This window comes from Papio anubis, chromosome 1, assembly GCF_008728515.1.
Source record: "Papio anubis isolate 15944 chromosome 1, Panubis1.0, whole genome shotgun sequence".
In the NCBI taxonomy this organism is placed as follows: domain Eukaryota; kingdom Metazoa; phylum Chordata; class Mammalia; order Primates; family Cercopithecidae; genus Papio; species Papio anubis.
The window spans coordinates 56452568-56475823 of NC_044976.1; the positions used below are offsets into that span (position 1 = coordinate 56452568).

At 42.9% G+C, this 23256-nt stretch overlaps 1 protein-coding gene and 1 pseudogene across 7 annotated transcripts in view; both read right to left on the minus strand.

The window, feature by feature from the left end:
• DAB1 (DAB adaptor protein 1) overlaps window positions 1-23256 on the minus strand; it is a 1241370-nt gene that overhangs the window by 1037819 nt on the left and 180295 nt on the right. The window lies entirely within an intron of this gene.
• On the minus strand, window positions 1029-7810 carry LOC116269478 (annotated as a pseudogene). The gene has a single exon (XR_004177054.1). The product of XR_004177054.1 is annotated as a heterogeneous nuclear ribonucleoprotein A1 pseudogene (transcript).

Genomic DNA, 23256 nt, shown 5'->3' on the forward strand with positions numbered 1-23256 from the left:
TGGATTGGAACCAGGAGAAGCTAGAGGTAAAGATTCTAAGAGCAAACGTGTTGCATGCTAACAGCTGAAATGTGGTGTGTACATCAGTAGAAAAGTTTATCCATCAAGTTTAGTACAAAGGAGTGTATAAAGGAAATACATGCAGATCAAATGTCCTGACAATATATTCCAGAAGGAATGAATCACCAAAATATTAATGTATAGCCGTTGTGCTCCTCTTTCCAAACTGCTAACACAAGGTAGTAAGAAGGCAGATAAGAGACCAAAATTCTCTGTCCCTTTTGAGCCGATCTTGTTAGTGACATTAGCTCTATCTATGTACTAATTTCTTTATCAACATGAAAGGTACATCACAGAACCTACGTAAACGGGTCAAGTGATATAATTTCATATTAGAAAACGAATGCCTTTAGGTACCATAAAAAACAATTTGGATAATATATTTCTTTCACTTCTAGCAGAATTTCAAGTTTTAAAAAAGTTGGAGTTGGAGAAACTTCAAAGACAGTATAGCCCAAACCCTTCAATATATGGATTGATACCTTTACCTCTTCTATTTCCACTGCTTGCAGTGCTTTTTCAATCTGATCCATCTGACAAAACTCTCTTCACCCATGACCCATGATGTCCTCACAGTCACTCCTACTCTAAAGCCTTCTGTGAATCTCACAAAAGTAATACTCACTTCCTCTTTGGGGCTCTGGGAGTAGTAGTTAATGTCTGGTCTTTTCTCATCTATAAAATGAGATCACTATTGTGCCATGAAATGAATACTTGACAGAGTCAAACAGAGAGGACAATAACAACCCACCTTTTCTTTTTTTAAAGACAGAGTCTTGCTCTGTCGCCCGGGCTTAAGTGCAGTGGCACGATCTTGGCTCACTGCAACCTCCGCCTCCCAAGTTCAAGCGATTCTCCTACCTCAGCCTCCCGAGTAGCTGGGATTATAGGCACATGCCACTACACCTGGCTAATTTTTGTATGCTTAGTAGAGATGGGGTTTCACCATGTTGGCCAGGCTGGCCTTGAACTCTTGACCTCGTGATCCGCCCGTCTCAGCTTCCCAAAGTGCTGGGATTACAGGCGTGAGCCACTGTGCTCACCACAACTTACCTACTTTATAACATTGCAGATGTGTCAACTACCTGTATATTTAATCTCAGATCCCTTCTGTCTGTCTTTGAAAAATTTGCGGGAAACATTTCCTTAGCTTCCTTCTTTTTGAGTTTCTGAGTATGTATTACTCATTTGAGGCTGTGCGAAATTGGAGACCAGAAGGAGGGAAGAGGGATGGGGTATTTTTACCCTTGGCTTTCCTGGTTTGGGATTGCATCTCCAGAAATGGTAGCATCTACTCCAGGGCTCCTCTGTGCTTCTAGCTTCTGAAGGTGACTATGTCTCTGGGATTTGGTGGTACCACCTTTTTCCCCTATTCCTCTAGCCTGGGGGTTACAGTGGCTTCCTCCTATTGCTGCTCTCTACCTTGTCTCAATATCCTCTTTTCACTTCTTAACTCTTCCATCTTGTATGCAACCATCTCCTGTATTGAATCTTCCCTGTTTCAAATACCTAGACAGATTTCTGTTTTCTGAGTGTCTCCTGTTATATTAGACAAAGAGAAAAGGAGAGGAGAAACAACTAATATAATTATTGACAATGTACTGCATATCAGGCTTTTACTCTGGGTGTTAAATTCATAATTTCAGTATAGCATAGTGGTTAAGGTTACAAAGTTTGTCAGGGAGACCAGACTTCAGATCCCAGTTCTGACACGTACAAACTTAGTCTTACCCTGTTTCTACATCTGCCAATTAGAGATAAGAGTAGTATTTACATGTAGAGTTCAGAGGATTCAGAATCATATGTATAAAAGCACTTATCACAGAATCCAACACACAGTACTCAATGTTAGATAATGTTAGTTATTAATAACAAATTTATAATAATAATCTGAACAAACCAATAAGGCTGGTATTATTAATATTCCTCATGACGTGAGAAAATCAAGATTCATAGAAATGAGCTAATATGCCCAAGGTCACATAGCTAATAGAGGGATGCTAGGATTAGAACTCTGACTAGAAAATCTGTTTTTTTCTACTATACAGAATGGGCTTACAGATGAAAACATACAATTGGAATCTATATAAATATTATAGTTTATGAATATAAAGCTTAAATTATCTGGCTCCCTAGTTAATTGCATTGTTGTTAGGAGCAGAATTTGAGAGTATCCCGAATCCTGACAAACCCTATCCTGCGGGCTGGTCTACAGCACTGCAAGGATAGCAGGTTGGTCAGGGCTGGCAGCGGGAAGCACTTGGCACTAGGAGGCCACACCCACACTCTGACGGGCCTGCTGGCAGGGGCTGTGGAGTGGGCCTCACCTACTCATTACTGCCATGCTGAGGGGGTAAGGGCTAATGGACTGCCAGTCCAGGGGGACGGTCTGTAGCTCCGCGCAGCTCTCTCCACAGCATCCAGGCCTGAACCTGTGACCCCAACTCCGCGAGCAGAGCCATTACCCACCCCTGAGACTGCCGGCATTAAGATCCTCTCATTACTGGCCATGCAGATTGTTCCCGGCGATAATGAGGTGGCAAGAGAAGAAACCATCCTGGGGGAACTTCTGAGAGCCAAGCCTTCGACAGTAGATGAATTCCTAACCTGTCGTTTTAAAAACTGTCTCTCCAAATTGCCAGGAATATTTTTTTCCACGAAAGCTTTGACCCTTCTCTTTATCTTTATTTTTAGACTATGTGCTGAAAGAGGTAGAATTCCATACTCACTCACCCCTTTCTTCCCTTGCATCTTTGTTTTTATCTCCATCCTTCTCTTGCCTCCTCTCTCTCCCTTTTTCTCTCTTTTTTCTTTTTCCCTTTTGTTCCTTCTCTTTTTTCCCTTTATTCTCCTATCCCTTCACACAGCATAAAGATGCAAGCTTTGGAACAAAATACATTATGGGTCCAAATTGCAGCTCTGCTCCCTGGTAATTAGGGATTTGGGCAAGATAATCAATTTTTTTTTTTTTGGAGCTTCTGTTATTTATCTGAAAATGGAGACTAAAATTTTCAGGGTATTAAGGTTATTAAATGACCTTACTTATCGAAACAGGCCTGTTAAGGTACATGGGCACATAACCGGCACAGAATAAATGCAGGTACCTTCCTGTATTCAGCAAGGCTTTATTGAGTTGAGTCCATGTTATATGTCAAGTCCTGTGGTAGATACCAGGAGACAGAATAAGTTTTGGTTTCTTCAGTTAAGTAAGTTTTCCATTTTGACACTCAAGAAAAGCCTGGGAATTTTGAATTTTCTTAAACTAAATAAAGATAAATATTCTTCCTAGTGTACATCAAATATCCAATTGGATGTAACTAACTTCTTTTCTCAAAGCTAAGCAAACTGATGCAAAGGACATCATGGCAATTAAAATGTTCATATCATCTAACTCATTTTCTTGGGTGATATCTTGTCCCTCCCACAGAACACGTTTACAGAAAGAAGAACTTCTTTTCTTTTGTTGATTTTATTTTCTGTTGATTTTTTTTTTGAAGGTAGTATTATGAACTACTTTAAGGCCCTCTGAAACTAGGAAGGATGTGAGTAAAGTACGTCACATCCTTATTTTTATTTGCATTTTTTAAATTCCTAATGAAGTTGAACACATTTCCATATTAGTTTTAAGGTACTTTGCTAGAACTTGTTTTATGATTTTAATTGGTTACTGTCCATCTGGTATCTTCTCTACTACGCCATGAGCTTCCAGAGAACAGAGCCTGAGCAGCACTTGTCTTTGTATTCTTTGTGTGGTGCAGTAAACAAAGCATCTCACACAGACTGGATGCTGTAGAACAGAGTTCCTGCCATGTGCCAGCCACTGGTGCTGGGGATAGAGGGATGGGAGCTCTCAGAGGTACACTCTAAGTCCATGGACACCTATAATTTCTGGGCCACTTGCTGAGTGGAGAAGAACTGATTTTGTTTGAAACTGAAGTCCAAAGTCCAGCTCTGCCACTTACTGGTGGTCTGATCTTGGGCAAAGTTGCTTCATCTCTTTGAGCCTCAGTTTCTTTAGCTGTAAAATAAGGACAAGCTCTAAGATCCTTCCAAATTCTTATCATGACATGATATTTGTGTAATATATACATAGCCTGAAAATGAGATTCAAACTTTAGTTATTTTGGAAATTCTGTTTATTATGCCATGGATTGTGTCAAGCAGTTTCACCCAAAAGAAATATAGCATGGGCTATGAATGCAAGCCACATTTGTCACCTTAAATTTGCTACTTAGCCACGTTTAAGTAAAAATAAACAGGTGAAATGAATTTCAATAATATATTTTCTTTAATCCAATATATCCAAACTGTTATCATTTCAACAAGTGGCACTGGCCACATTTCAAGTGCCCAATAGCCACGTATGGTTGGACAGTGTGGCGTGAAGTGTGGCACAGGGGAGGTGGGCCTTTGCTGCTGCTGCTGCCCTCTGGTGGATGTACAGGTGAGTGGCCTCCCACAAATGAGGGGTGTGGGTACAATGAAGTCACAAGCCCGTGTGTCCTACTAACCTTTATCATAGCCCCTTCACTCCTCTCATTTAAAGCATAGATATTAATTTTGATTTTTTTTAACCCATTCGCTTGTTTATAGTTAAAGAGCCACCTTCAATTCACTAGTCAAAGTAATCACATTGAATCACAGCAGAGCAGAATAAATGAAAGATCTTCATGCAATTCCATACATGTGAGAAATATGGGCTCTTCTACTGACACTCTTTCAGGCCAGGAACTTAACTAGGTCATCTCTCTGCCTCAGTTGAAATTCCAGTCAACAACTGTTTATCTGGCATCTAAGGAAAAAGGAAACATAAATAACCTGAACTATTTTTTTAAAGGCATTTGTTCAGCATCACGATCAGACTATTACATTTAGCAATCAGCAGCATGGGTGCAAAAAACAATCTACATTAAAACCCTTTGTTGGAATGCTTTACACTTTCCACAGAACAGAAACTAAAATAACCTGTTATACAATTAGTCACAAATATAGTCCTCGAGTTTTTTTGCCCATACACATGATTATTTGCCTAAAACATGTCTTCTTTGTAGCAGCTAGGCCCTGCCACCGCTGTGCTTGGCTGAGTTCACAAATCTGTTGTAACCTGTAGCTTCCATGTCACTTCTCTGGCTCTCCTCTCCTGCTAAGCTTTGTCTCCCAATTAAAATCTTCTGACACTGCCATAGCTACTGCTGCTACTGGAACCGCCATAGCCACCTTGGTTTTGTGGTTTGGCAAAGTATTGGCCTCCACCGCCATAGGGGCCAGAGCTTCTGCCTCCAAAATTTCCTCCCTTCATGGGTCCAAAATTTGAAAACTGACTATTGTAATTACCCAAATCACTGTAGCTTCTGCCACCTCCAAAATTGCTTCCACTACCACCGCCAAAGCCACCTCTGCCTCCGTTGGTTAAAGCTGTCATAGCTGCCACTCCCGCCATAGCCACTGCCCTGGTTTCCATAACCCTGTCCACCACATCCATAGCCTCTGCTTCGTCCAGAGTAACCAGTGCTGCCTCCCCCATAACCACCATCATTACCAAACCCATTATAACCATCCCCATTGCCACCATATCCACCACCACCATGGCTGCCACCAAAGCCACCATGACCACTAAAGTTTCCTCCATGACCAGAATTGTCATTCCCACCAAAACCACCTCCATGACCACCACCAAAGTTTCCAGAACTTCTTTGGCCTCTTTGGCTGGAGGAAGCGCTAGCCATCTCTTGGTTTGACAGAGCTTTCCTAACTTCACAGTTGTGGCCATTCACAGTATGGTATTTCTGAATGACAATCTTATCCATGGAGTCATGGTTGTCAAAGGTTACAAAGGCAAAGCCCCTTTTCTTGCCACTGCCTCGGTCAGTCATGATTTCAATCACTTCCATTTTTCCAAACTGTTCAAAATAATCTATTAGGTGATGTTCTTCAGTGTCTTCTTTAATGCCACCAACAAATACCTTTTTCACAGTTAAATGGCCACCTGGTCTTTGAGAATCTTCTCCTGAGACAGCTCTCTTTGTTTCCACAGCTCTTCCATCCACCTTGTGTGGCCTGGCATTCATGACTGCATCCACCTCCTGCACAGTGGCATATGTGACAAACCCAAAGCCCCTGGAGCGCTTGGTGTTTGGATCTCTCATTACCACACAGTCCGTGAGCGTTCCCCATTGCTCAAAATGGCTCCTCAGGCTCTCATCAGTTGTTTCAAAGCTCAACCCTCCAATGAAGAGCTTCCTCCGCTGTTCCGGCTCTTTAGGAGACTCTGACTTAGATATGATGGCAGGGAGAAGAGAGACTTTAACGATGCTGCATTGGTGGCATCCACGGGCGGAAAGGAGCAAGCTGACAAACGTATCTTAACCTGAACTATTTTTGCACTTCTTTCCTATAATAATTATGCTCAGAGTCATCCAGCGACCACATTGAAAGCTTCTGTGGGGCCTTCTGCATCACTGGAGAAGGAATTGATTGTGTCTGGTAAATTATAATTCTTTCCAAATTAGAACCAACTATATGACATAGGTTGTGACCTTCTAGTAAGTAGAGTATTTGATGAGCTGGAGAAAAATTATTTTGGAAAAGAAGAAAGAGATTTTGGATCCAGACTTAGATTTGACTCTTAACTATGCTATTTGCTATATGACCTTGAGTTTGAAATTTAGTCTTTTTAGATTTTAGTTTTCTTATCTGAAAAATAGAAATGATACCTCACATTGCAGGGTATTAGTATTACATGATCACCATTTATTCAATAGATACTTATTGAGCACATATTATATGCCTGCCATACTCATGTGCGCGCGCACACACACACACACACACACACACACACACACACACAGAGCAGTGAATAAAATAGAATCCACCTCTCCTTTCATGGGGCTTTTAGCCTGGTAGGGAAAGAAAAGTGTTTGAAAAGGGGGCATACAGGACACCATGAAGGCATGAAGTTGGGAATCTTATGGAGTCTCAGGCAGGGTACCCTAAAGAAGTGATATTAAATGGAGACCATAACAATGAGTAGAGATCATCTAGATAGAGAGTTGTATGGAGAAGGGTAGAGGGTGTATAAGGCAGTATTCTAGGCAAACAGAACAGCATGTGCAAAGGCCCTGAGTTAAAAGAGAACATAGATCAGTTGAGCATCTGAAAGCAACTCAGTCCAGAACACAAAGAAAAAGCAATGAGGCTGAAATTTATCGGGCCAGATACAGCAGGCTCTTGTGAGCCTATAAGAGTTTGGTACTATATTCAAAGAGCATGGAGCTATTGGAAAATATTAAACAGGAGGGTAATATTATTATATTTCTTTTTGAATTCTTTCTGGCTCTGCAGTAAGACAGGTATTCAGTTATGGTGAGGAGAACAAAGTGTAGGTCACAGCAGAAATAAAGGTGAAATATGATGGGATTTTGGACTAGACATGTGGTAGTGTGATGAAGAGAAGGAATTAATCATTAATCTAATGAATATTTATGTAGAATAAGAGAATTAATCGCATTGCTTTATTTTTATGAGTTGAACAGTGGCACATGGCTGATAGATTTTGCCTTGCTGAGCTTTTCCCAAGTATCCATAGTTCATTCAGCAAATATTACTGATGCTCTACTACATGCTACATGTTGTTCTAGGTGTGGGAAATACTGTGATGTCTTACTCCATTTTGTGTTGCTATAAAGGACTACTTGAGTCTGGGTAATTTATCAAAAAAAATTAGAAGAGTTTTTTTTTTTCGTATGTACTTTAAGTTCTAGGGTACATGTGTACAAAATGCAGGTTTGATACATATGTATACATGTGCCATGTTGGTTTGCTGCACCCATGAACTCATCATTTACATTAGGTATTTCTCCTAATGCTATCTCTCCTCCTCTCCCTCATCCCCCGACAGGCCCGGATGTGTGATGCTCCCTGCCCTGTGTCCAAGTGATCTCATTGTTCAATTCCCACCTATGAGTGAGAACATGCGGTGTTTGGTTTTCTGTCCTTGTGATAATTTGCTCAGAATGATGGCTTCTAGCTTCATCGATGTCCCTGCAAAGGACATAACTTATCCTTTTTTATGGCTGCATAGTATTCCATAGTGTATATGTGCCACATTTTCTTAATCCAGTCTATTATTGATGGACATTTGGGTTGGTTCCAAGTCTTTGCTATTGCGAATAGTGCCGCAATAAGCATATGTGTGCATCTGTCTTTATAGTAGCATGATTTATAACCCTTTAGATATATACCCAGTAATGGGATTGCTGGGTCAAATGGTAATTCTAGTTCTAGATCCTTGAGGAATTGCCACATTGACTTCCACAATGGTTGAACCAATTTACACTCCCACCAACAGTGTAAAAGTGTTCCCATTTCTCCCCATCCTCTCCAGTGTCTGTTGTTTCCTGACTTTTTAAATGATTGTCATTCTAACTGGCGTGAGATGGTATCTCACTGTGGTTTTGATTTGCATTTCTCTGATGGCCAGTGATGATGAGCATTTTTTAATGTGTCTGTTGGCTGCATAGATGTATTCTTTCGAGAAGTGTCTGTTCACATCCTTTGTCCACTTTTTGATGGGGTTGTTTGTTTTTTTCTTGTAAATTTGTTTAAGTTTTTGTAGATTCTGGATATTAGCTTTGTATCAGATGGGTAGATTGCAAAAATTTTCTCCCATTCTGTGGGTTGCCTTTCACTCTGATGGTAGTTTCTTCTGCCGTGCAGAAGCTCTTTAGTTTAATTAGATCCCATTTGTCTATTTTGGGTTTTGTTGCCATTGCTTTTGGTGTTTTAGTCATGAAGTCCTTGCCCATGCCTATGTCCTGAATGGTATTGCCTAGGTTTTCTTCTAGGGTTTTAATGGTTTAAGTCTAAGATTTAAGTCTTTAATCCATCTTGAATTAATTTTTGTATAAGGTGTAAGGAAGGGATCCAGTTTCAGCTTTCTACATATGGCTAGCCAGTTTTCCCAGCACCATTTATAAATAGGGAATCCTTTCCCCACTTCCTGTTTTTGTCAGGTTTATTAAAGATCAGAGGGTTGTAGATGTGTGGCATTATTTCTGAGGCCTCTGTTCTGTTCCACTGGTCTATGTATCTGTTTTGGTTACTGTAGCCTTGTGGTATAGTTTGAAGTCAGGTAATGTGATGCCTCCAGCTTTGTTCTTTTGGCTTAGGATTGACTTGGCCATGTGGGCTCTCTTTTGGTTCCATATGAAGTTTAAAGTAGTTTTTTCCAGTTCTGTGAAGAAAGTCGTTGGTAGCTTGATGGGGATGGCATTGAATCTATAAATTACCTTGGGAAGCATGGCCATTTTCATGATATTGATTCTTCCTGTCCATGAGCCCATGGAATGTTCTTCCATTTGTTCGTGTCCTCTTTTATTTCATTGAGCAGTGGTTTGTAGTTCTCCTTGAAGAGTTCCTTCACATCCCTTGTAAGTTGGATTCCCAGGTATTTTATTCTCTTTGTAGCGATTGTGAATGGGAGTTCACTCATGATTTGGCTCTCTGTTTGTCGAAGAGAAGAGATTTATTAGGCTTACAATTCTGCAGTCTGCACAAGAAACATAGTGCCAACATCTGCTTTTGGTCATGGCCTTAGGCTGCTTCCACTCATTACAGAAGGCAAAGAAGTGCTAGCTTGTAGAGGTCTCATGGTGAAAGAAAAAGCAAGAGTGAAAGTGGGGAGATGCCAGGGTTTTTTAAACAACCAGCGTTCATGGGACCTAATAGAGTAAGAACTTACTCACTTCCCAAAAAAGGCTTAATCTATTCATGAAGGATCCACCCCCATGACCCAAACATCTCCCATTACCCAATTCTAAAGCCACTTTCATATATTCAGCTATCTTTATAGCAAGACCCCACTCTTGGTACCAGTTTTCTTTTTCTATTTTGTTTTGCTATGAAGGAATGCCTGAGGCTGGATAATTTGTAAAGAGAAAAGGTTCATTTGGCTTACAATTCTGATGTGTGGAAAGGTTCAATATTGGGCATCTAGTGGTCTCAGGCTGCTTCCACTCATGGCAGGCAGTAGGTGAGGGAAAGCCCATGTGTGCAGAGATGGCGTGGTGAAAGAGGAAGCAAGGGGCTGGGGAGTGCCAGGCTCTTTTTCAACAACCAGCTCTTGAAGGAATTTTAGAGCAAAAACTCACTCACCCCCGAGGGAGGGCATTACTCTATTTATGAGGGATCTGCCCCCATCATTCAAACACCTTCCATTAGGCCCCACCTCCAACACTGGGCATCAAATTTCAACATGAAGTTTGGAGGGGACAAATAACTAAACCATGGCAGATGGTAAATGAAAACAGACCAAAATTTCAGCTCTCATGGAAATTATATTCTTTTGGAAATATAGTAAAGATAATGTATAAAAGTAGGTGCCACATGGTAGTAACCAAAAAACATAGATTCATTTCCTTCTTCCCTTTCCTAGCTATGGCAGAGAAACCCAATTTGTATATTTACATTTAAATAACTCTGTGAAATTAGTCTGCAAGCTAAACCAATGCCGTACTACCAGATAAAAGTGTGAGATTCCCATGGTGTCAACCATACTCGCTGTTGATCTCTGTTTGGATCTCACTTCCTGTCTTCTCACCTAAACCATGGCCCCACATTATTGCCTGCTAGTTATTTTCACTTGTATGCTATACTGAAGGGAACAACATGAGGGAAGAAGTTAGCAAGGAAGAATAACACTAGAACTAAAAGTCAGGGCTTTCTTTTTGTTGAACACATACGGGGCATCAGCACTGTGCTGACTTCTTTGCATCACAATTCTAGGAGTATGGCATTATCATCCCTGTTTCACAGATAAAGATGCTAAGTCTTAGTTTCCTGGGATGAGAAGTTGCTTCTGTCTGAATAATTAGCAAGCAATTTTAGCTGCCTTTCTCCTTCCATTTCTCTGCCAAGAGGAGATAACAGAGTAACTCCTGTATCTACAATTTTAAAATTCTCATGGCTTAAAGATTCTACCAGTGCAAAGAGTTCTTTCCACTCCTCCATCTTTATTTCATAACCTCATACCATTCATTTTTGGTCCAGGTTTCTTTCTTTAGCTCCATAAGGCATCTCAGATTTCGTGTTTCAGCCAATAGGCATGCATGGGGACACCAGATACTCTATTTAAAAGCATGGACCACTACATTAACAAGAAGTATTTACACGCTATGGGGTTGAGAAACCTGCATCTCATAACTGCAATGAAAGAAGGGCTGCCTGCAATGCTGCTGGTTACAGCTAGACATAAAACCCATTATCAGCTCATTGGCTGTTTGGACATAAAACTGCTTGGTCTCACAAAGATATTTCCTCACCATGGGGATAAGTTTAATAAGAACTACAGATGATAGTAAAAAACACATTTATTTCCTATAACCTACAGAAAGTCTTTATTGCATATAGGATAAATAACAGGCTACTGTGAGTTACTGGTCTGTAATTCCACTTAGGAGGTTTGGGGCATGAAACACAGTGGGGAGAAATTGCTGTTTTAAAAATGAGGCCTGGGAGTTGGAGGCCCAGGAGAGGAGGAAGATGAGTTTCTGTGTGAAAAGATGACAACCCGCTGTCAAGCAATGGTCCAGCACAGCCACATTCATGAAGGCATGGGCAGCCTTTCTACTCAGCAGCAGGTGGCCTGAGGCAAAATTACTAAGCAATACAAACATTATCTTGCCTTATACTTAATGATTTTCAAAGCTATACCATAACCCATCTTTTCACTGGACCCTTACAAACACCACTGGAGATAAGCAAAATGAGGACTCTTATCCCCATTTTACAGATGGGAGAGCAATGTTCACATAGGACAGCCAGGATTTCAGAATATGCTGTTGTATCATGCAGAACACAGACCTTCAAAGACCACAGGATCTGCAGATCTGGCTCCTGTTACCTCTCTGATCTCATCCCAGTCAGTTCCCAGCATGCACATCCTTGCTGCTGCTCAGATGCTCCAGGCATGCTCTGGTTTATAGCCTTCATACATGATCTTCCTTCTACCTGGAATCCTCATCCCCCAGGTATCAGAATGGTGTCCTCCCTCAACTCCATTTAGATCTGTGCTCACATATCACCTTCATTCTACTCTATTTCCATTTGCAACCCCACCCCTGATACTCCCTCTTTCCCTTTTCTGCTTTGTTTTTATCCATAGCACTTAATCATCTTCTGACAGTCAGTATATTGTCTTTATTTGTTTACTATCTACTTTTCCCATCAGAATGTAAGCTCCTTGAGGGCAGAGAATTTTGTCTGCTTTGTTTACCACTATATGTTTGACCAGTGATGGACATATGCTAGATGCTCAGCAAATACATGCTGAATAGATTAATGTATGCATAAATCTATATTAGTACTATAGGGAATGAGGGTGAGTGATCACAGGGCTTCAAGAAAGGGTCTCACTCTGTCACCCAGGCTGAAGAGCAGTGGCATCATCTTGGCTCACTGCAACCTCTGTCTTCTGGGCTCAAGTGATCCTCCTGCCTCAGCCTCTCAAGTAATTGGAAACACAGGCATGTGCCATCACGCCCAGTGATTATTATTATTATTTGTATTTTTTGTATAGACAGGGTCTCCCTATGTTGCTCAGGCTGGTCTCAAACTCCTCAGCTCAAGCAATCTGCCTCCCTTGGCCTCACACGGTGCTAAAATTCCATGTGTGAGCTGCCGTGCCTGACCTCATGTGCATTCTTAATGTTGGGTTATGTCACCTTGCTCATCACAACCTAACTTCCCCATTTTCTGGCTCTCAGGCTCTGCCTTCTCAACAATGCCCCAGTGCAAGATGTCTTCTGTCTGATCCTCCAGATCCATGCTCCAGGCTTCTCCACTCAGCCCAGAGCCCCAGGATGCTATCCGTGTGAACTACACCATGGGCTCTCTTGTTCTCTTTTGTCCTCCGGTTGAGGTAGGCCAACAGGGTCTTGACAAGAGACCAAGTTAGTGTATTCACTCTGTTGGCTTCCTCCCTGTGTCATCACCTTGGGATGGCGTCCTTTCTCAGCCAAAAGTCACTGCTCTGCTCAAGATGGCTTCTTCACAGGACTTACTGGTCTTAGTTCCAGTACCTGCTCCCTCACCCACACCATCCATTTCCAGGAGTGGTAGCAGCCCTGCACATTGCTCTATCTCCTATGTTTTCCCTATACTCTGCTCACTTAAACAATCCCTTTATTAAACCCTCTTTGAATTACTCTAATCCAGTGTACCTTCTATTTTCTACTAGGACCCTAACTGATGACACACTTTGTAAACTCTGATTTTCCCCTCTGGCCTCAGTCAACCTGATTCTCCCTCTTTCAATGGGAGTGTGCATATTACATGTGTAAAGTGCCTACCACAGTGCTTAATATATTGTAAGTGCCATGAATGTTTATTATTTTTTTATTATGAATCCCTTCATAATCTGATTCCTGTCTTCTTTTCACTTTTAATCATTTCTACTCCCCTTGGCCACGCCCATTGTACTGGGTTGAATAGCATCCCCTCAAAATTCATGTCTACCCAGAAACTCAAAATATAACCTTATTTGGAAGTAGGATTCTTGCAAATGTATTTAGTTAAAATGAGGTCAAACTGGATTAGGGTGAGTCTAATCCTATTGAATTAGACCAATAGGATCGAGTCCAATAGGACAAATTAGAAACCACCCTAATCCAATAACTGTTGTCTATAAGAAGAGAAAACCAAGACACGCACATAAGTAGAACAGCCACGTAAAGACAGGGGCAGAAACTGGAGCACTACGGCTGCAAGCCAAGGAATGCTGAGGACTGCTAGCAACTGCTAGAAGATAGAGAGAGGCAAGGAAGGATTCTTCCCCAGAATCTTCAGAGAGAGTATAGCTTTGCCGACACCTTGGTTTTGGACTTCTAGCCTCTAGAAACTGCAAGAGAATAAATTTCTGTTGTCTTAAGCTACCCCAGTTTGTGGTATTTTGTCACGGCAGCTTTAGGGAATACATATACCCACTAACTCCACATTGAGTGCCCACAATGAACACGGTCTTTCTCACCTCCAGGTCCTTGTATAAGCTGCCTAGGAGCATCCTCTCACCTGTTTTCCACCTGACCACCTCCTGCTTGCTATTCCTCACATTGTGCCGCCTTATCCTGAGACCTTCCCTGATCATCCAGGTCTAGCTTAGGGTAGCCTCTCTTCTGAGTTGCACTACACTCTGTCTTTTTGCCATCACAACACCTATCACATTGCACAACAGTTGCAACAGTGTTATGTGACTGGTTGTAACACCATTTATTGCACTGTAGGATTTGTGAGGACAACCCTCTCCATCTTATAATCCAATCCGTCTATTCTTAGTTGTATTATGGGTGCCTAGTATGTGTTAATGCTGAGTGGCACTCATTAATTGCTTACTACATACTCAGTCCCATTCTAAGTTATTTACATTAACTCATGTACATCAACTTGCTACCTTATGAGGCAGGTACAATTAATTTTCCCATTCTGTAGTTGGCTACAATGAAAAGCACGGGCTGAGACATCTGCATTATTCTTGGCATTCTTCCAGGTGCACTTTGCAATTCCACCAGCAAACCCCATTGCATGATTTCAGTTTCCAAGTGCAAATCCATCTTAGCCTTAAACTCATTTATGCCATTCGCTCCCACTATATCAGCCATGCTTGACTGTTGCATGGTGTAATAACTCTCTGCCAGCCTCCGAACAGTTTTCCCAGTCATCAAGAAGGTGCAATTGATTCAAAGTGTTAATATTTGTTCACCACTGAGACCATCCGGGGGCTTCATCACTCATAGCAATGCCACCCGCTGGAGCTACAGAAGTGCAGGGCTCTCGAAGGCTATGCATGAGCTGATGATGAGAGATGCAGGCTTCTTGGATAAGCAAAATCTCATCACGGAAAGATGTGCATCCTCTCCCCTAACTTGGGCTTTCTGGCAGACAGATGAGAAGAGGTTTAAAGTAAAATAAACGGAAATTGCATATCTGTTCATGCTATGAAATCCTGGAGTTCCTGAATCCTCACACATTCATTGAACTATCTTGTATATTAAATATGTACTAAGTGCCAGACTTTCTGCTAGTTGCCAGGAACACAACACAAAATAAAAGGAAGGCTCCATGGTACCCATCTTCCTGCCTTCAGGTAGGAGGAACACACCTGTACATCTGTGGCCATCTGCTCCATCTCAGTTCCTTTAAGACAACTGGACTGACTCACAGAGAAAAGTGAGGACTGTACCAGGGCCATTTGCAGTGAAGGTCTCAGCCCCACCTTCTTGCCCTGCACACAGCCGACCCCTGCCTGTCTCCCTCACTGTGTCCTGCCTCTTAGCATGGGTTGCTATTTTAAGATCCTCCTTTTGCCTCCCTGGGCTGATCACTGCCATTACACCTTCCTTGGAAGCAGCAAAATGGGGTGGCCATGAGCATGGGCTCTCAGCCAGGCAGCCTGAGTTGAATCCATCTCTGCTATACTCTAGCTGTTTAACCATAGGGAAGTCACTGCAATCCACATACCCCAGTTTCCTCATCCATAAAATGGCAACACAAATGACAGTCACTACTTAAGAAGGTTGTTGAGACAATTGAATGAGGTAACAGGCAAAGTGTTTAAGACGGTGTCTGACACACAGTAATCACTCAATAAACATACTGGGTAATTCTGTTATTAGTATTATTATCACCTGGTTGATACTGGATACACACATGCTACTATAAATCTTGTCATCTCTTTTTATTTATGCACATATTTTTCTTTTGTTTAGCAAAGGTTTATCAACTGGCCACAAGGCTCCATTTAGGAACTATGGGGGCTACAAAGGAGAAATAAGATGCAGTCCCCAACTTCAAGGAGCACACAGTCTAATGGCATAAACAAGCAAGACTATTAAAAATAGCCCAATGCACTACATGGGGTGCTTTATATGCTTGCCATTTTCAGTCTGCCCAATAATCTCATGGAGTAAGCACTCATTATCGTCATCTTCATTTCACAAGAAGTCACAGCGAGGCTAAGCAATTTCTCCAGGCTTACACAGCTAGGAAATGTCAGAGAAAGGATGTAACAACAGGCAGTCTGACTCCAGAGGCGACACTCAGGGTCCCTATGCTAGGCAACGATCACGGCCCTGACAACTGTGCTGGAACTTCCTGGGAGCTCCCGGAAAGGCAGCACAAAGAGGACTGATTTCTGACTAATGAGCAGGATTTTTCATGTAGTGCAGGGGAGGGCACACCAAGCCGGGAGGAGCAGGCTGAGCAAAGTGGGGAGAGCACACATTCGGGAAAGGGGCAGTCTGGGGATTCCAGAGGCTGGCCTCTGTGTGGGGAGAGCAGCAGGGTGAGGAGGAAGGGCGGCAAAGGAGCCAAAGGTCGGGCGAGTCCAGGCCAAGGAGTCCACACATCACTCACAGGCAGTAGGGGCTCACCTGCTGAATGATGTGGTCGGATCTGCAATTTAAGAAGAAAATCAAAAGCCAACTCTCTCCAACAGACTTCTCTGCTGGTTCTCTAAGGTAAGGAGGAGGTACAGAAGACAGCCAGAATCACGCCCACAGTTATGTGTATTATGGTCTGTGCTGTGGATAAAAGAGCATAGAGATTCTTGTAGATAGACCAGTTTTTCACCTCCGATTTCCTTCTTCTTACTGTATGACTTTGGAAAACTTGCCTCACATTTCTGAGCTCATTTGCTCCCCAGAGTAAAGAGCAACTGGCGAAAGCCGCCTCACAGGGTAGGTAAGTGGAAGAGTAAATTGAGAAAATGCGGGTGCCCAGGAGATCTTTATTTATTTATTTATTTTGACAGTTCCTCTGTTGCTGCCCTTTCTGCACCTTCTGTGGGGTTTTCGGGGTCTCCTGCCCAAGGGCCCATAAAGTCCTGGCCTGCGAATAGACAAGCATGTCTCAAGTGTTATAAGTGAGTGTGCAGAAGTCCCAGGGTACTGCCAATTCTCAGCTGCCTGGACCAGCAGCCGTGGGCTGTTAAGCAAGAGGCGACATTAGCCCGAGCAGTGTCTTCCATGATTACCTTTGCTCACACACCTTTTCCTGCTGTGACATCATATTACAACGTGGAGCATCTGGTTCCTTGGCAGGATAATGCCACATCTAACTGTGGGAGGACACTGTTTGGGGAAGCCAGCCAAGCCAGAGGCTGCCTGCCTCCCTGCTGCTTCCTCCAGTGCTGACAGCAAGAAGGATGAAGAAGGAAGAGCCCCGGGTCCTCAGGGCCTCCATCCCTCCCTTTGGCAGGGGAGAGGACCAGTCGTGGCCAGGGCAGAGGATGCTCAGATCTGACATGGGCTCAGAAACGTCCTCACTGACCCCATTCTTTCACACACATGGGCTCAACACCTCAGGGTATCAGACAATAGGCAGTGACAAATCCATAGGCTTTCGAATGAAAAAGACCCAGGAGTGAGTTCTAGCTTTGCAACCCTGAGCAAGTCACTTAACCTCTCTGTCTTAGTATTCCAGGGTCGCTGAAACAAAGTGCCACGAACCAGGTGATGTCAACAACAGCATTTACTGTCTCACAGTTGAGGAGCTAGGAGTCCTAGATCCAGGTGTTGGCAGGGCTATTTCCTTCTGACGGCTGTGAGATGAATCCATTCCAGGCTTCTCCTCTAGCTTCTGGTAGTTTTCTGGTGACCTTTGGCATTGCTTGGCTTTTGGAAGAGTCATACTGATCTCTGCCTTCCTCTTCACATGGCACTGCGTCTGTCCGTCTGTCCAAATTTTTCCTTTTTATAGGGACATCAGTTATACTGGACTACAACCCCCTCCCCGGCCCCTCATAATGGCATCTCCTAACTAACTCTATCTGCAATGACCCTATTCCCAAACAAAGTCACATTCTAAGGTACTGAATGTTAGGACTTCAACATATACATTTGGGGTGAGAGGAGGGGTACAGCTCTACCCATAACATTCTCTAAGGCTGTTCTCTTCTCAGTAGAGTGAGGGTAATAAAGGCTGATAAAGCTTTAGTATCCCCACAGGGCTTATTGCACCTCGTAGGGCTGTGTGACAGTTAAATGAGGTAGGGAATGTAACTACCTGACCAAGAGCAGGTATCAGTAAATGTGATTTCCTTTCCCCAAGATGGAGAGAGACTTCTTTTCCATGTAGTTAATCTGCTATCCACAAATTAACTGAGCTTAGTATCTACCCTAACGTGCCCCTAGTAGGAATTTAAAGGTCATTTAACCTAACCTCCATCTCAAATAGTAAGGAAACTGAGGCTCCCAAAAATCATTTTGCTGATTTAATGACTAGCCTTGGGCTAGAACTAATTTTTCTCCTTGGAATAAGAAGCCATTTAATCCAGGGAACATTCTCTGTATTAAAATATCCTATATATAGCTCCTCACTGCCCTACAATAACACTTGCAGTTTGTCTTATGTAGCATAAGCGGTCTTTCTCAAACCCTCCCCATAGCCATCACCTTGTTCAGGTTGTTCTACACAATAGCAACAGGCAGGGATAACTTATGGCACTAGACAGATGAGAAAACGGAGGCTCAAAAAGCTACAGGGCTTGGTAAAGGTCACAGACCTCATAAGTAGCAAGACAAGAATTAGAGTGCAAGTCTCACTACAGCTTTGCCAAGGCTTTCTCCTCTATTGCGCGGTTTTATATGTGTGTCTTAGTTACCTTCAAATGGTAGAGTCCCATGCAAGATTCAAGGAGGGCTTCTTGGGAAGGCCCTGGCCACCTGCCTCTGCTGTTCCAGCTTCCAAGACCTTCCATACAACTATCCTTGCTTCCTCTTTGAAACATCCATCTTTCGTCTTGCTGCTCTGCTGCTCCACAGAATCCACAGTCACAGAGCAAGGCATGGGGAGACATGGCAAGCTCCCCAGGTTCTGTTCCTAGTGCAGGGTGAGGACACTCACTATGGTGCCAGGAATTCCAGCCCTAATGCTCCATCAGGTGAGGCATTTGATGGAGGGCCTACCTAGTCACCCAGATGGCTTTCTGCTTTGAGAAAGTTTCTCAGCCCTGAGATGAGTAGATACTACACACCATGCTCTCCCTCACACAGGTGTGTCTGAAGGAACATGCACCGGGATCTGGGTGAGTGATTTGCAAGAAATGTCAGGAAAGCACACAATGAGACAACTGCATGTGAACATGGGGTTGACTGATAGAGCTGAAAAGTCAGAGAAGGCCAGGGCCAAACTCAGCATATGAACTCATAACTCTGATTTATCAACCAACTGATTTATTTGTTCATTCATACAACAAGTACTGATTGAGGGATTACCATGTGCAAAGCACTCTACTAGATACTGCCCAGGAATAAGGAAGACAACACGGTCCTCACTACCTGGGGCTCTCTGGTCCTTCACCATAGACTGTCCGAAAAGGCCCATTCCATTGGCACCAACAGGCTTGTTTTAGGGATAGAAAAGAACAAAATAATTACAGAAAATAAGGCAAGCAGCAGAGCCTTTTGGCTGCTCCGGGGTCACAGTGCTGTAAATAACAGAATGTTATAATGGCCTTGGGGTACAATAACTGAAGAGGGGTGTGAGTCATTTCGTGATGCAAGAAAAAAAATGACATCTTTACAACAGCTGCAAATTAGCCTTGCTATAGGAAAAAATCAGAGGAAATGTTTCATAGGAGCAAGGATTCTTGTACATAACAACCTTTCAGAGAGGACTCTATAGACCAGAAGCACTAGAACCTAAGGTCCAGTGTATAGCCCGGACCCCACACTAGGCACAGACTAAGCCTGTGGTAGCCAGAATTAAGGTCATGGAGTAGAGAGAGTGTCTATTTAGAAATCAGAGAGCTTGAAGTCTAGCATCTATCAAGCCCCTTGCAAGCTAGAGATCTTGGCCAAGCAACTGGGTGTCTCAGAGCCCTGAGTTTTTATCTGTAAAATGGGCATATTCACAACAAAATACACGGAGAGCCCACTATGTGGTGTCTGTGCTTTCTCTGCATTATCTCGCCGAGTCCCCAGTTCAACCCCATGAAGTAGGTCCTAGGTTATCACCATATTTCACAACGGGAAAGCTGCAGGTGGACAGCCCACGCAAGCTGCCATTTCTATAGCGGCTAAGTGGAGAAGATAAAACTGGTGCTCTATAGCACTGAACCCTTAACAGCTTTAACAATAATAATAACTGATTCCCAGTGAGAAAGTGAGGAATACATGAAATGGCATGTGTAAAAGCATTTGTTAAAAATCACAAAGTATTGCATACAGATGAGGGGGTTTATTATTTCTTCCCTCCGTGGGCATGAATAGACTTACAATAAGCCAAAGAAATTTCATGTTAAATCCTACTCTCCCTTTATTCCTCAACTGTTACAGTAAAATGAGGGGCTGGGGATTTTGGGAAACAGTCAGGAGCCAAGGAACCAGCTATAGAGATATGAGATAGGGAAGAAAGAACCACGGGGCCTCGTAGTGCACACAATTTGCAAGCTGATGTACAAACTATTTGCTGGGACCAATTACTCTCATCTTAATTAATGAACACACAACCCACAATCTGTCTGAGAAATGCGAAAAAATATGGCATGTGTTTAGAGGCTGCAGTGTGCCAGCCACCAAATCTGGAAGCACCTTCCTCAGACTGCTGGGCTGGGAGTCACCATGGAGACCACATTTTAGCATCCTAATGACACTGAAATTCAGTTCAAACCAGCTTTTCAAAGTGCCCATGTGAAGTGCTTGCTGTGTGGCTGGCAGTGGGTTAGGCGCTGTGGAGTGCTCAGAAGAAAGGCAGCCCACTCCTTGCCCTAGAGGATGAAGGAGGAAGGATTGTTCGCCAACCCACGAGGCTTGATTTTGTGCCTCCAGTCTACTCAGTGCGGTGCCTGGCACTGCAGGGGACTCCAAAGTTGAGGCCACCGACTTGCTTTCCAGGCATTTAACTTGGACAGTTGGTAATGACAACAGATAAATTTGCTGAGGGCTTATTCTGAGTTAGGTACTATGGTACCTATGCCAATTACATATATTATCTCATTTTATCCTCACAACAACCCCATGAATGAATTGACTATTAATTGCTAAAATTTATTGAGCACTTACCCTGTGCTATGCATGCTCTAGGCCAAGTACTGGTAGTTCCCAGGATTTAAAAGCTTGGGCAAGATCACTGGTTAGGAAGTGTCACAATCAGGATTTGAACCCAGGATGTTTAGCTTCAAATGCAGGATGAATTTAACCATTATATTATAGTGTATTAATTCAACTGATACTTATTGAATGCCTTTGAGGAAGATAAGAATCTTATATTTTAGCAAATTTCAAGTATACAATACAGTATTATTGACTACAGTCACCATGCCATACAAGTAAACCTTAATAAAACTGGATTTAAAAAGAAAAGAGTCTAAAATAAAAGACTCTTATATTTTAGTAAAGGGAACTGGGTGTGAGGGGAAACAAGCAATAAACAACTTCAGTTCATGACAGACTCTGATTTGTACTGAAAAGAAAATGTACTTCGTGAGTCGATACAAAGGGTGAGAATGGAACAAGATGGTCCCTCCCAGCGGAGAAGGCGCAGTGGCCATGGTCAAGTTGGAGGGCTCCCCTGAAGCAGACACCAAGACAGAGTAGTATGCAGGATGTGTATTAGGATGTGCGGTGCTCTTGGAATCTACATCTGTGGAGGGGGTCAGCAGAGGGTGATGTCAAGCTGCACTGCAGGCCAGGGACAGTCTTGGCCAACCCTGAGGGAGTCCTGGAGGTTGAACAGTCATGCAGACTTGTCCTGACCTGATACCTCCACATCAACAAGTTATTGGATGAGGGCTATCAGAGGAAGGATATGACCTTGGGCAAGGCAGCTCCCTGTAGCCGAGGCAATCATAGAGAAGGCTAGCAAGTGCAAGCTGTCTGCCCACTGCACTCTCAGAAGCTGGACCAACAAGTCCCATCTTTAAGGAATTTCTGGATGGCACCTCACAGTGTCCACCACAAGGGTGATGGTAGAGGAATCTCTGAGGCAGTGACAACTGAGCTGAATCCTAAATAAGATGGAGAAGACCAAGTGATGCAAGAGGCCAAGGTTGCATAATGAGTAAGAAGTAGACCCAGGCTTCAAATTCAGGCATCTGGGCTCTTGGGTGGCACCTTTGACTATTGCACTGTGCTGTTACCCCGGGTGCAAATCCCTGGCTGTATTAATAGAGGCAGAGTCCAGCTCAAGGGGCAAGAGTCTTGCTCCTCAGATACCATGAGACACTGGAATCACTTATTTTTCACCTGTCCGTTTTCCACCTTTCCACCTGTCCATCTATAATCAATCTATCTATATTATTTTGTTAGGAGCATTTTTTAAAAAGTAAGGGAGATACAGTCTATGAGTTAAGAGTGAAAAGTCTGTAGCCAACACTCTAGAATCAAATCCTAGTCATACGTATACTAGCTGGGTTTATTGCCATCTCCTTTTAGGCCTCAACCAGTTCATATGTACGAGTGGGGGGTAATGAGTGTTCCATACACACACAGCTGTTGTATTGGGGATAATGAGTGTTCCATACACATAAGCTGCTGTATTAAAATAAATAAATAAAGCATTGAGGACAGTGCCTGGCACATAATAATCTTTATCTCAACAAATTTTATATACTATTATCACAAACAATAAGATAGTATGGAGAATTTAAAGACAGTCTTAGCCAGAAGGAAAGAAGACGAGAAGACAGGAATACAGTTCTCAAACATTTGAAGTGGAGATGCTGAGGAGAGGGACAAGTTTTCTACTGTGAGACTCCAAGGAAGGTAAAATTGGGAAGGCTCACATTGGGTCCATGAAGAGCACTAGTGCAGATGAGATGCCAGACAAAACAGGAAGTATCCTGGCACATAGAGGCTGGCAGCCAGGGTTGAAGTGGAGGAAACTCGGTGGAAGGTTGCAGGAGAAACCTTTAAGGGTCCTTGCATCTCTACGGTTCTGAGGTAGGAGGCTTCTATAAAGCTTTCCAATTCCATGCAGTAGTGTTTTCTTTCTTTAATTCACCTACGTACAGCGGGGAAAAGGATGCATTCATTCACTATTTGTCAGGAACATAGCAAAACTCAAAAAGATGTCTGTTTGGATTTCTGGAACACTTCTGAACCTCAAAAGAAAGATTATAGGTTAAAAGCACCATGATTGGCCAGGCACGGTGGCTCACGCCTGTAATCCCAGCACTTTGGGAGGCCGAGGACGGTGGATCACAAG